Genomic DNA, 13,709 nt, shown 5'->3' with positions numbered 1-13,709 from the left:
GTCAACGAAGCCATTATTGCCCAGACTATTCAGCGCGTGTTTACACAATGCTATGAACTCACCACAGTAGAAATTTGTGCTTAAAAGAAAAAACAATACAGTGCAAAATAAATTAGATATTGAAACTATTCTATAATTCAATCAAAGCAAAAAGCAGTTCAGCTTTCATTTTTAGTAACACATTTAAGGCAGAAATTTGAGTGAAATATTTAGATGATATCCACATACCCAGATTTGGGTAATTATAAGGAAGACTATCATCAAACCTTTGCACAACACCATCAAAAACAAAGAGTGCAAATAAAAAGCATTTTACACATGGCTGCTGGGTGGCTCATGTTGTTAAGATACCATTTCAGTGCATGGAAGGGCCATACAATTTGATATTGAAATCAGGGCCAAGCCAGTGCCAACTGTGACCAGCAGTGCCACAGGATGACATACAATTGGCGCCTAGCATTGCCCAGGGATGGGAGGGTTTCAGACAGTTGGAATGACAGTATCGCTATGTGTATCATTGTCCCACAATGATCGATTAAAGACCTTAAAGTCCACTTATTTTAAATGCCTTATATTACTGCATTGTGATTACAGGGCACATGCTTGATTGCACTCTTCCGAATTGACAATGGAGATGAGCACTAATAAATGCATTCCAAAATAGGGGGGAAGGGGAAAACAGAGAAAATATTTATGTCCATTTAATTTCGTTTAAGTAGACCAAAGCATTTAAATTTCACTCAATCAGATGTGTACATCATTCCTTTTTGAGCATCCCTCTTGCCTTTACATTTTGCTCAGGTGCAGTTCTGGTGTACACCACCAGATGGGTTCCCAATGCTTCTAAGCTCCACACAGGGGAGGACCTGGGTATCATGTTACCAAATTCTCTTTTGCCAGCCGATGTGGTTCCCCTCCCTTCTTCTCTCCCTTTCTCTGGTTGTTGTGCAAAGCTAGCTAAAATGAGACCACACCCTACCCTGAAGCAAAACAGCAGAACCGCTTGAACCTGTGCCCATACCTCCCTTCTAGTGTCAACAGACAGAGAACAAAGATGGCTCCAGCTGCCTTTCACACCCCCCACCACACCCCACTCTATGTCTCTCATAATCATAACAGTAGTACTAGGATCAATTTTATAGTGTCTAAAATTATTTTTTTTATAAAAAAAGAGCAATCTTATGATATTATGATGAAATATATCAGCGTCACACCATAATCATCATTCTATACTGGCATGTTAAAGTAATTGTAAATGAACAATAAAAACATAGAGAAGGACCTGCTTCTTGCCTTTCATTTTCACTGTTTCACCTTTACACACCTGCAGCTTCTCCCTGCCAGTTAACAGACAGCCCATTGTTTCAGTAATACCACTCCTGCTACGATCCACCCAGCTATTATATGAGACTGTCTGACTATGCCTTTAACTATATAGACCATATGTTTGGTGTCGTGTTTTCAAGGTGGACTATTTTTTGTCCTATTTCACAGCAATGGGAAAAGGCATAGCCTACCAATACATTTATAATCAATGTGCACACTTGTGTACGTACACACACACACACAGTCTTGTCAGTAAACATTTGGACAGTGACAGGACGGTGAATATTTGTAGTGCTGGCTCCAGGATTTGAAATGAAACAATATGAGAGTAAAGTGCAGACTGTCAGCTGAAGATATTTACATCCATACTGGGTGATCTGTTTTATTAATACTGTTTAATTTCAAATCCAGTGGGCTGGAGTACAGAGCCAAAACAATAAATATCTAAAAGTATATCACTGTCCAAATGTTTATGGACTGCACTGTGTATGTGTGTATATATATATATATATATATATATATAAACACATACACACATGCCAATGTACATACATGCATATAAAGGGACTGTACAAAATAATGAAAACGTGTTAATAGTTTTTTAATTACCATTGCAACACACATTCAGTGAGCTTTTTTCCAGAATGGGCACATAAAACCCTTGATATTATGCATTAAATGCAGCACAGGATCATGCTGTACAGATTGTATCCAAGCTTAAACAAGATCAAATCAAATGACTTAACACAAAATTCCACTTTGTACTTTATACATGCTCAACATAGTTATTCTTTGTTGGTAAACGTGACAGTAAGACTGTGTCCCCTATGTGTAATACATATCAAATATGGCACATATATGTTACATTGAGAAAAACTTACATAGGAGTTATTAATATATGAGAAAGAATTGAAAATCCACAGGATTTACACAATGGCAACAGGATGTGAGTCACACCAATGGCTGTGGCTGTTTTCATGAAGTTGCCTTAACAACTGCATCAGGAAGTGATGTCACAGTGAGTAATAAACCTAATTTACTCTGTCAAATTCCACCAGATGAAGCCACAATCACAGAAAATATGAAAACTCAGAATGTGTACAATTTCTCTCCACACTTCTTCTCTTGACAGGGTGACTGATTTAGCAGACAGGCAGGCATTGTGCCTTCCAGGAGGATGTCCGAGCCTTTCCCTTGTGTGAAGCACAATTCACTCCTACTTTGGTGTTACTTCACTTTGTAGGACAACACAAAAAGACTGGCCTGCTCACAAATTAACTGAAAGTAATTACCTCAGCGCACTGGGGCTCTACCCCATTTCTCTGAGCCATAGACCAACTCACTTCCATGACCTGTAAAGCTTTAGAATTATAAGCCTAAGAGTGGCCACACAGTCAATTCAAACCAGAGCCACCCACAGATGTAAACAATCGGGAAACAGTCAGTCCCTTCTCTGGGACTTAAAACAATGACAAGGATGCCTTTCTGATTAGGCTAAGCCTGAGAGTGTGTGAGTGAGTAAGCGTATGGGAGACTGGAAGATTTGAAGCTGTCTGCTTTTAAAGAAATCCCACACTGTCAGATTCCTGTGGTGAGCTGCTCAGTTAGCTACGTCCAGCACAATAATTAGTATGTCTGTCTTAGGACTGGGCGAGGCCCCTGAGAAATGTTTCAGGCTGTCTCACTGTGGGACATTTGACTCGGTGTCATCTTTGCCAACATTCTTCTGGCCACCAATGTGTTGTGTGGTGGTGTCTTTTGACAAGGATTGCAACTACCATTGTGTGTGAAAAGCTCAAAACCTTTGTAGGATGATCAGGTTATCCTAGGTCCCATTTCCTTTCCCTTTTCCTGCCAAACACCAAAAGTCTAACGCAGTGCAGCTGATCCACTAGCTTGTGTAGGACATTTCCTAGAGGTTGACCATGTAGTTTTACTGACCCTGGTTTGGTCCTCATATTGATATGGGTTCACAGAACTGCATGCAAAATGCCTTTTAGACATTGGCCACACACAGTTCAATCCATATCAATATAGGGACCATAACACAGTTTGAGTAAAAGGTTATTGTCTGAGCTTATGCTCTTAAGTAACTTTGCATGGGAAAAAATGTCAACTGCCATTATAAGGTGAATGAGGACTCCCACAACAAACAGCAATGTAACATGTAGTGCACTCCAAAAGTATGGGAACAGTAGAAGGAAATATATAAGCAAAAAGACAAGCCAACAAGGCTCGTTCAAGAACTACAGCTAACCTTGTAATTACCCAACCTCGGTGTCAGCAAAAATACTCCAAGGAAATGAAAAGCAACGCAAAGATGACTTGTTTTCTGTTGGACCTATAAGTAATATTACCTCCAGCTATTCCGCTAGGGTTACCAGATTTTTATCGGAATGTTCAGTTTTCAAATTATCTGTACATGTCCAATTTGTGGAGTACATGAGAAAATTACCTGTAGTTTCTAATGAATTTGTATGTCTGTGATTTTGTTGGGAACTTGGGGGTGAAAGGGCAGGGATGAAGATGGAGGAGAAGACTTCTTTGATTGTAAACACAGGACAGCAAGGATAAAACATCCTGCATAGTATGCCTTTAATTATAGCAGTTTGGAGAGTCTTGAAAAAAAGACACTGTATAGGTCAACCAAGGAAGACAACTGCAATTGCATACAGACTAATCCTAAGAGCTGTGTTGACAAACCCTCAAAGAATGGTCGGTGCCATCACCAGCAGTCTCCAGAAAGCATGGATGAAAATATCACAAGCCACCATATGCTGAAGACTTTGAGAGAAGAAATTTTGAGGCTACACAGCAAGAATTGAAAGGCCAGATTAAAATTAACCAGAAAATACAGCCAAGCCAAAAGTGTTATGGACAGATGGAAGCAAAAGCCTTTACCAAAGCAATGGATAGCTGAAAGTGTGGGGCAAGGAATGAACAATCCAGGATCCACAGCACTCCTCCCTCATCTCTGAAATGGAGGTAGTGTAATTTCTTGTGCATGTATGGCTGCTTCTGGAACAAGCTCAGTCATCTTTATTGATGTAAGGGAGAATGGCAGCAGTAGGATGAAGTCAGAAGTGTACAGGAAGATTTTGTCTCACTACGTACAAAGAAATTCCTCCAACCTCATTAGCCGGCGCTTCATCCTGTAGCAATACAATGACCCCAAACACACTGCCTATGCAACCAAAGCATTCATCAATGGGAAAAACTGGAAGGTTAGGACTGGCCAAATCAGTCATCTGATTAAAATCCAATCAAGCATCCATTTTACTTGCTTAAAGGGGAATTACATTTTATAACACTTCTGTTTCTCATGACTGATATTGTCCTTCTAATGATTGTGTCGCCATTCATTTTTCGATTAGTTATTTCATTATTTTAATATTTTATGCTGTTTTGTTGTTTTCCTTTACAAATGCAGGAAGTAGACCCAGGCAGTTTAGTGTCGAACTCGAGGATGCATATCATTGCGCGATTTCTGATGTGGGCGTACCTGCAGACAATAACATTAGGTTGGTCGTAGAAATAGTGTTGTACGAAAATGTCTGAGGACGAAGGAGATTTTGTTTTTGATCATGGGATTGTTGTGCCCTATCGATTCGAGCCGGAATACACAGAAGAAGAGCTGGCTAATTTTCAGGTTGATCGTGCGAGCGAGAGCAAGTCAGGAGCGGGTCAAGATTGAGGAACCACAGGCTATTCCCAGGACAAACGGCAACTGGTGGTAGACATCCTATGTATCACAGACAGACGCAATAGCGTTAGCCAGCCCGCATAGTACCTACCTCAAGCGGTTCGACCAACGATGGGAAAACGGTGGGTACAGCTCCAGGCTTTAGACGGTCCCCTTGGTAGTCAGTGCCTTCAAAGTATTCACTGCATACCCTTAGTCCTCGTTTGCGAACTTCTGTGGCTGTTATGTTGGGGTGTCTGATTACATCCAGCCATATCTGGCACAAAGTTGCATCGCGTGGAAAACTATGAAAATGTGCTTTCAAGGCAGGTTTAACGGGCATTATAACAACCGGGTACAATGCACCTCATTATTACACCGATATTGCATCAAACAAAAGCTAGCAGATGTTAGTTTGTTCGATTTCAACGCTAAGTTAACGGAATGTTTTGCTTTGCTTCTTCTTCGATTTTGCCGCGAAACGAAATTGAAGAAGAAAAAACTGGAAACCGTACTAATATGTGGACTTGCGCTAAAAAAATAGGTCTTTGTTTCTAACCTTTGTTTTCTACGACCAACCTAATGTTATTGTCTGCAGGTATGCCCACATCATAAATCGCGCAATGATATGCATCCTCGAGTTCGACACTAAACTGCCTGGGTCTACTTCCTGCATTTGTAAAGGAAAACAACAAAACAGCGTAAAATATTTAAATAATGAAATAACTAATTGAAAAATTAAGGGCGACACATTCATTAGAAGGACAACATCAGTCATGAGAAGCAGAAGTGTTATAAAGTGTACTTCCCCTTTAAGTGGATACTGAAGACAAAAAACTCTGAAACAAAGACATATACATGCAAATACCATTAAATAAAAGCTTATTGTCTGTAACTTTGTCTCATATTCATCTTTTGATCTCAAATCTAAATGCTTAAAATGTATAGCAAAAATAACAACTTTCACTCTACTGTTACCATACTTTTGGAGAACGCTATATGCAACATGTAACATAATATATCTTTTCTAAGCCTTTACTGTTGGAAAAGGGGTTTTGTATGATAACAAACAATGTCAACTGTGAAATACTTCCCAAGCTAAATGATAACTCTCACTGCAAATGACAGCAAGCATCTGTAAGTCTGACAAAAATCATTCATAGTTCAAATTCAATTATGTTGAGGATTTGTTCCTTCATTTAAACCTGCATAAGCAGTGCAATCCTGCTAGCTTATGAATTGGCCATATACTCTTGTAAAAAGAAACAAGCAAGCCTTCCAAGGAGGATTGTCAGGGTAAGTGAGGAACTGAGGGAGTGGAAGGAGGATTACTTATACAACTGTGGTTTTAGGGAGTTGTCCATAAGGACATCATCTCCATCCGGTTTTCCAGTCGTTGCTGTGCTGTGCAACAAAACATTCTGAAGTACTGGATGTAAAGAAAGAGGAAACATTCTAAGAGATAAAGAAATGGCTGTTTTGTGAACAAATGGCACAACCCTCACCTTGATCACCATCTGTGATTATGCTACCAGAGGGAGGAGAGAGAGAAAGTAGAATGCAACACCATGGCAAATCTTTCCTCAAAAGCCCTTTCTTTCAGGCAGTGGAATTTTGTTTACTAATCCGGCGCCTTGTGCCACATCGAACCCCCAGCATACTTAACATTTCATCTCAAGGCTGCGTCAACCACAAAGGCAACTCATGCCCACTGCTATCACACAACCCACTTGGGTAGCATTACAAATATATCCCATTTCCCAGGGCTTCATTTCTAAATTTCGCATTCCATTTCAGTCTGGAATGCCATAAAATATTTCCCAAAGATGGATTAGCTGATGAGGCTGTTAGTAGCATGCTTATCTTGATGGGAAGAGGTCAATACAGCTCACCCTATCAGGTGTATGTTTTGTTGTGGATTGTTCGCAAGGACAGACAGATTACTCTATACTCAGCCAGCATAAATCAAACTCCAAAGGAAAACCATTTCATCACAAACATAAAAGCAAAGACCCTAAATCTGATCATAGCATTCCAAAAATAAACTAACCAAGTGAGACAAGGAGCACAAGTCTTGCGTAAGCACAGGGATTCCTTTACATTGGTGACCAGTGGTCTGGAATGCAATGCAAATAGTGATCAGTCGCGCTAGGCCTGGAAAATATCCAAGGATACATAATGAGTCACTGTCAAATTAAACTTTATCTGCAAAAAATAAACCTTGGTGCCTCGTGATCTAGAATACTGTGAACATGAATGTGATGACTGGGTTATTTGAAAATCTTTTTAAACTTTGCCTCACTATGTGGAAAAAATTCATATGACCCCAACCTTCAGGATCAGGAGGGACGGAGTCAGCCAGCAAGCCAGAAAAAGTCGACTAATGGGGAAGCAGATACTGCTACTCCATCTCAGATTAACAGAGACTAAAATGATTCCCTTGTCCATGACAAGAGAACAGCAGGGGCACACTTCTCTGTACTTCCACAAAGTCTGTCACCGTCAAACCATCTGAAATCTACCATTCATTGTCCACATGTCAGAAGACACGTTTCCAAGATGTGTCTTCAAGAATATTCTAACCTATGTGGCGCATATTTTGCGCTTTAATGAGCATGGTAAAAAGCTTTGCTTCAGGGATACCCAGTTGGATTTGTTCTCATGGATATATCTTGCACACTGTATCCACTCCATTGTGAAATTGCCAAGCTTGGTGGGATGAGTTTTCTACTCAAGCGCCATCCCATGGAACAGCCTGCTCACTGTACACAAACAGCCAGACCATCATACAAAAAGATATTCTGCATTTATCAGTTTTGTGCAATGGCCGCACTGTTCCAGTACCAAAATGGCAGGTTGCAATTCAACACACACACAAACTGCAATGGTGTGGCAAAGGGAACCTCATGCAATTATCACCATCAAGGCCAAATTACATTTGGGTCAATGGACACTGCTTTAATAGCACAAATGCCTTCCAAGCAAATTGAATCAGGGGTTCTTTTGCATACCCAATGAATGAATATCCACCCCAACACACCAATTAATCTGACAGGACACTGATGAGTGTTTATTTTCATACACCTGTGTCTCACTGGTCCAGTTGCCACGTGATGATCCACTGAGGTCCATTACTGTGTGTGTATGTGTGTGTGTGAGAGACAGAGGGTGGGAGAGAAAGAGAGATAGATAGGAAAAGCAACTTGCCAATTCTATCTTGTTAAAACAGGTTGAATGTGCAGTTCTTCTCACCTTGGCTTCTCAAATCCAAGGAAACATGCAGGATGCTAGGCAAGACAGAAAGCACAGCACTCAAACTCTCAAACAGCCTACATTATTATTGTTGGCCGTTCCAGGTATTTATGAAAGCAGGCTGTAACAGTGGGAGGGGAAAACCAACAGCTATGTGTTCTCAACGGCTCCCACAGTTTCAAAGCAGAGGAGGAATAGCTTGTTATTCTTCTCTCCATCTCCTGTTGTACAAGGACAAACCCAGTGCCACGCCCATTTCCCCCATCTCCTTGTTCGATCCTTCTCTCCTCCTAAGAAAATACCACCCCCTGACCTCCCGTCCCAACATCCATCTCTTTCTATTCCTTCCTCCCTCTCAAACTCTCACTTTTTTAATGATCTCGAGAACTACTTAGCTGTCCTTACACTCACAGCTATGACAGATTCCTGGCTGGGAATTTTGGGAGGAGCAGGGAAAGGGAAGGAGAGGGGCGAACAGAGAGCTAAAACAAGAGAGAGTGAAAGCAAGAAAGAAAGCAAGCGAGAAAGAGGAAACATGAAGTGGAGGATTTTAGCTCGGACGGCAGTTCCAGAGGAATGTGACTGGGGGGCAGGTCTTTGCATGAGCGAGAAAGCGAAAGAAAACATAAATGAAAACCATATTATGGACGCCCAGTCTATGCTGCATCTGGGACGTAGACAGCGAATCCAAACTTTACATGCAAAACTGACCTTGCAAACAAACTGCAAAACGGCACAACTAGCACACTGAAATCGAACCACTAAAGGACCCTGCAATGGTTTATGCAGACGTTCAGCTTCAAAAAACTGTCCACAACACATGTACATTAAAATAGTCTCTATAAAGTGCTAAAATGTATATTTGATGCAAATGTATGTTAACATTTGGCTATGCTAAAATTAGGCTTTTTCCAGTCGCTCAGTAAGTTAGCACCAACCATCAGCAGACCTTTACAGATGATAGCTGATTTAGCTATGAAGTAATGAGACTAATCTCTGACTCCACAAAAATATACAAGTCACCAATTAATGTACAACTAATTCTCACAATATGTATGACAATATTGATAACATTCTCTGTAACAGTAGGAAGCAATACTTGTGACTTTGACAAATTGTGATTACTCAGCACGGTGATTTGTTTGTTTCCCCACTGCCACTATTAACTGATATCTGTTACATTGGGGAAACAGAATATATTCTACACCCTTACTACATAAATCAAGATAGAAAAATCTGGGCTTGGAAAAAGTGGTCTTTATAAAGAAACAAGGATTTGCATGAAGATCTTTAAAGAGTAAGAGGCAATCTGGGTAATTTGGCCACAGGCAGCTGCAGAAGAGGGCAGAAAGAGCAGCTGGCCATCATCCAATATCATATGATCTGAAGTGGTGTAGGAGCAAACAAACGTTGAATAAGAGGTTTTGTGTGTGTTTTCATGCTATCATAAGACAGGCAGTCATACTCTTCAATATAAACTACTACCCTTTTTGTTCCATTTCTTAGCTGGTAAAAAAAAAAAAAAAATCGCTGAACGCAAATGCCCAATTAAGTTGTTATGTACAACAAAAATACATTCAAAAGGGGAAGGCGGAACACATGAGATGAAACTCAGCTGATCAACATGCGAGAAGGAGGAATCTGCTCCATTCATCATCATTAACATGGTTCATTGTGTCAGTGTGGCATATATGAGAGAGCCCAGGGGAAACTGAAGATCCAATAAAGCATTTTGACAATCTGACAACAGTGATTCCCAACCAGCTTTTGACCATGCCCGATTAAAGTTACAACTTTTCTACTGGAAGAAACAAATATTTCTGTTGTTATTAACTTCATAGCTTTGTTATGAAAGAGAAAAAGAATCTCTGAGAAGAACAATAAGCTAAACACATGAAATCTTTAGCTGTTTTCAGGGTAGGTGCACATGGTTTTAGACTGGGCAAACAGGCAGTTCACTGGTCTAATTCACAGTTGGGGATGGGATATGCGGCAGGGGGGGTTGGGGGGGTTGGGGGGGTGTGGGATGTGTGGAGGCTTTCTTGACCAGGAGGTCAGATGCTAAGATATGGTCAGATATGCTCTTTCTCTGTCAGCAAAGATGCTTCCAAAAAAGGTGACACTCATACTGATGAGAGAGGGTCTCCAGGAAAAATGTTTGGTATATTTTGCGTTTCTTATCAGACTTTGAGAGATCATTCCTGAATAAGCTAACCATAGTCTCTTTCTTGTTTCTATCATCATGTCTGGATCTGGAGAGATTTTGGAGGATGCATACCTCCCAGTTGCTCAAACACTGCCAGGGGCTCCACTTCTCTGAGTCCTTCCCTCCTCCTCCTTTATATTCTATCTGTGATAAAGGAGAGAGAATTTTAAAAAGTTATCATTGGGGATAAATCACAAACGCAGCAGCCTTTTCTGTTTCTGAAAACAGATGAATGACAATTTTACTATTTAAAATATGTCTCCATATAAGTGATAATTGTGATATATGATCATACAATGTGCATCTGGATTACTCCATTCAACAGATTTTAAAATATTGGATAAAACATTCACAATTTCCCTCTTACAGCAAACCCAGTTGTCTGGTTGACCTTATAAGTCATTATGTCCTGTCTCCATTAGACTCCATTTGAGATATGTGAGCTGTGCCAGTTTCATGGGTACGGGTACAGGTATGGGTACAGGTGGCGCATCAATTGAGTCAGAAAGCCAAATAAGCTGCCCGTGAAAGTGAAAATATATTCCAGTTTTCTTTTTTTCAAAAGCATGACCTCACCCTTCTACCCATCCTCTGAAATCTGTTTCCAGAGAGTCACAGAAAGATCATGAGATCTCTGAGCACATACATACAGAAGACCAATTCCCTGGTTGCTTCACAATAAAAGGTATGACTAGTGCAGCTGCATAGGAGGAACACATGACTGCATGAGCAATTTATGTTTCAAGGGTCCATTTATTTTCATCCAAAACTGAGAATAAGAATTAGAGACAACGTGATTTCTAATCCCTGTTTAATACACAGTACTTATCTTCACAGAATATTAATGTATAGTATCAATCCAAATATTTATTGGATTAGGAGTTTAGCTGCATTTCTGGAGCAGCATCAGTCATAAGGATTACATTACCCAATGTTACAGCCTTTTACAACCCAAATTGATAGAATGAAGTTCACCCAATTGAAAACTAATTGCACAAGTGACTTGAAAATGTGCTGTGGTCTGTACATGAAATGGGTTGACTAAAAATAAAATATTTAATACATTTTTCCTTCTGAAAAAGACATTTAACCTCACCTAGATTAGTTCATTCTATTGGCAGAGGTGGTATAATTATTAACTTGCTTGGTTAATCTGTTTCAGTTTGTGCTACAGCCTCAACACTCTTACCTTTAAACCTATTGCAATTATAATGCAAAGACTTGTGAAACATAAGAGGATGCAAGAGACCCCTTCACCAAAATGTTTTGTGAAAAGAGAATGCACGGGAGCCTAAGATCTCTGGTGTGTGAAATGGTTTTGTATTACAAAGCATGTGGAAAGGTCTAGCAGATGACCCTGGGCAGAACACTGAAGGAAGTTTGTGACAGGTGTGTATTTCAAGGATGTGAAGTATGTGGACAGCATTCCTTCACAGAGCTTTAGCAAGCATGGAACGAGTTCCTTGCTGACATGGACGCACATGCCACAGTTCACTTCAGTTCTTTTTCAGGCCAAGTAAAGGCTCGGCTCAGGTGCCAGTCATTTATTGTGTTGCGTAAACCCGGACTGAAATATCATGCATTTTGAAAGATGCTAACACCATGAGCAGAGCCTTTATTTGAATTGCATACACTGTAAACAGGAATCCAGTTTTTTTGAGCTGCATCACTTCACATGATTAAGAAATATTTTAAATCATGCAATAACAAAATGTTTCCTCTTTTAATTACTTAATCCCTTCCAACTAAATCATTGAGTTTTCCAGGTTGCTTACCTTAGTACCTTGTTCATTATTAAGCTACATATAAAAGTATTAGCCTTAGCTATAGTATGTATGTAACAGGCCTTGCTTCAACTGAATTTGGTCAGTCATGTTTTACCATGATTTTTCCGTGTAGGAAGGCAAGACAGAAATAAATTACAAGGGTCCCCTTTTAGCAATTATTCTAACAAAGGACAAGTTAGGCCAAACGCCAAGCAATGAAAACACCAGGGACAATGGCATGCTTTCGGGGCATGTTCAGTTTGAGCGAAAAGGAAAACCGTAAAAAATAAAGAGGATGTGTGGAAACTGCTTTAACCAAAACTCTAATAATTAGGAGGTGAAAATCAGATGATCCCAGGTTGGTTTGCTTTTTCAAAAAAGGAAAACAGGCTTGGAATTAATTGAGATGTAACCATAATACAATCTCCAACAACCAACTGCTGCCCCACCCATTCTATCATTCTTTTCTATTTGATCACGGGCTTTTAATTGCATCATTGCTGTGCTGCTGTAAGCTAGAGGAAAAACACAGTCTTATCAGCTTAGTGGCACTCTGGAAAGAGGCGTCTCTTTTTCAGTGGACAAAAGGTGTGCCCAGATGCTGAGATACAGTATTCCTGGTACTACCTGGAATCTACATTTTGTGAAAATTTGCCAAGCAACCACCTTCTTTATGTGGCCAGTGTATATCTGTACCCATGCTGATTCAGCTGAGTCAGAAACCAAACAGGGGAATAATGTGTGAGCATGAAAACCAAGATCATTATGCACATTATGTACCATGCACTCTTGCACACTGTCAGCGGTGAAACCAATGAAAGAAAATGCAAATGTTTTCAAATTCTTCTTGCTGTATTCTTATTTAAATCTAAAACAAAGATGCTTTTTAGCAGTGTAAGATTTCTATCCACAACGGACAGATTTCTATCCACAACGGACTACTGTCTGATTAATTTTCTTTAATCAGACAGGATCATCACACTTCTCCAGTATCCCAGCCATTTCAAAATCATCATGTTTACTTTGTTTTTAATTTAAATGCTCTCACTTCAACAGTTCAGGCTGTCTTCCTGGGAACCTTGCAGTGTTCAGGAGTCCAGAAAAAGAAGTCTATCATAAGTAGACTGGTAGAATACTGAAGATCATTATCGAGATCCAATTTAAAATAGCTTAAGCCACCAGTTACCTCTCAGGGCCTCAATATGAAGGCCGCCTATCAACCCATCTAACAGTGTCTCAACTTTGTCGTGTCTGCTCCCCTGCTATAGCAGTCTATTTCCAGATCTCATCCTCTCCCCTCATTGTCGGGAACTGCCTGAACGAGTGGCTGATTTAAACAGCTGAGTTCAAGAGATGTTATCCCTTTCCTTGCCAATTTTTTTTTAACAATTCTATCAATATATGCTGAGGCATATTCTAGGTGGTGGTTTATGTGATCTTTGCCTTCACTAAGTATTAAAGTTGGTCTCTGGTATGT

At 40.1% G+C, this 13,709-nt stretch overlaps 1 protein-coding gene across 5 annotated transcripts in view; it reads right to left on the bottom strand.

Annotated features, from left to right (window-relative positions):
* Window positions 1-13,709, bottom strand: part of ahnak (AHNAK nucleoprotein) — a 56,678-nt gene that overhangs the window by 27,431 nt on the left and 15,538 nt on the right. For 3 of the 5 annotated variants that reach the window (XM_035408482.1, XM_035408480.1, XM_035408485.1), the window contains one exon: window positions 10,539-10,610. The exons of 1 other annotated variant lie outside the window; for it this stretch is intronic. The gene's annotated coding sequence lies outside the window, so the exon portion shown is untranslated. Of the gene's footprint in view, window positions 1-8,260; window positions 8,296-10,538; window positions 10,611-13,709 lie in introns of all 5 variants that reach the window. One more of the 5 variants, XM_035408483.1, reaches the window with a different exon arrangement.

The sequence above is a fragment of the Anguilla anguilla genome, chromosome 3 (genome assembly GCF_013347855.1).
Source record: "Anguilla anguilla isolate fAngAng1 chromosome 3, fAngAng1.pri, whole genome shotgun sequence".
Classification (NCBI taxonomy): domain Eukaryota; kingdom Metazoa; phylum Chordata; class Actinopteri; order Anguilliformes; family Anguillidae; genus Anguilla; species Anguilla anguilla.
The sequence above is the reverse complement of the archived record's forward strand: the minus strand, read 5'-3'. Positions and strand labels throughout refer to the sequence as shown.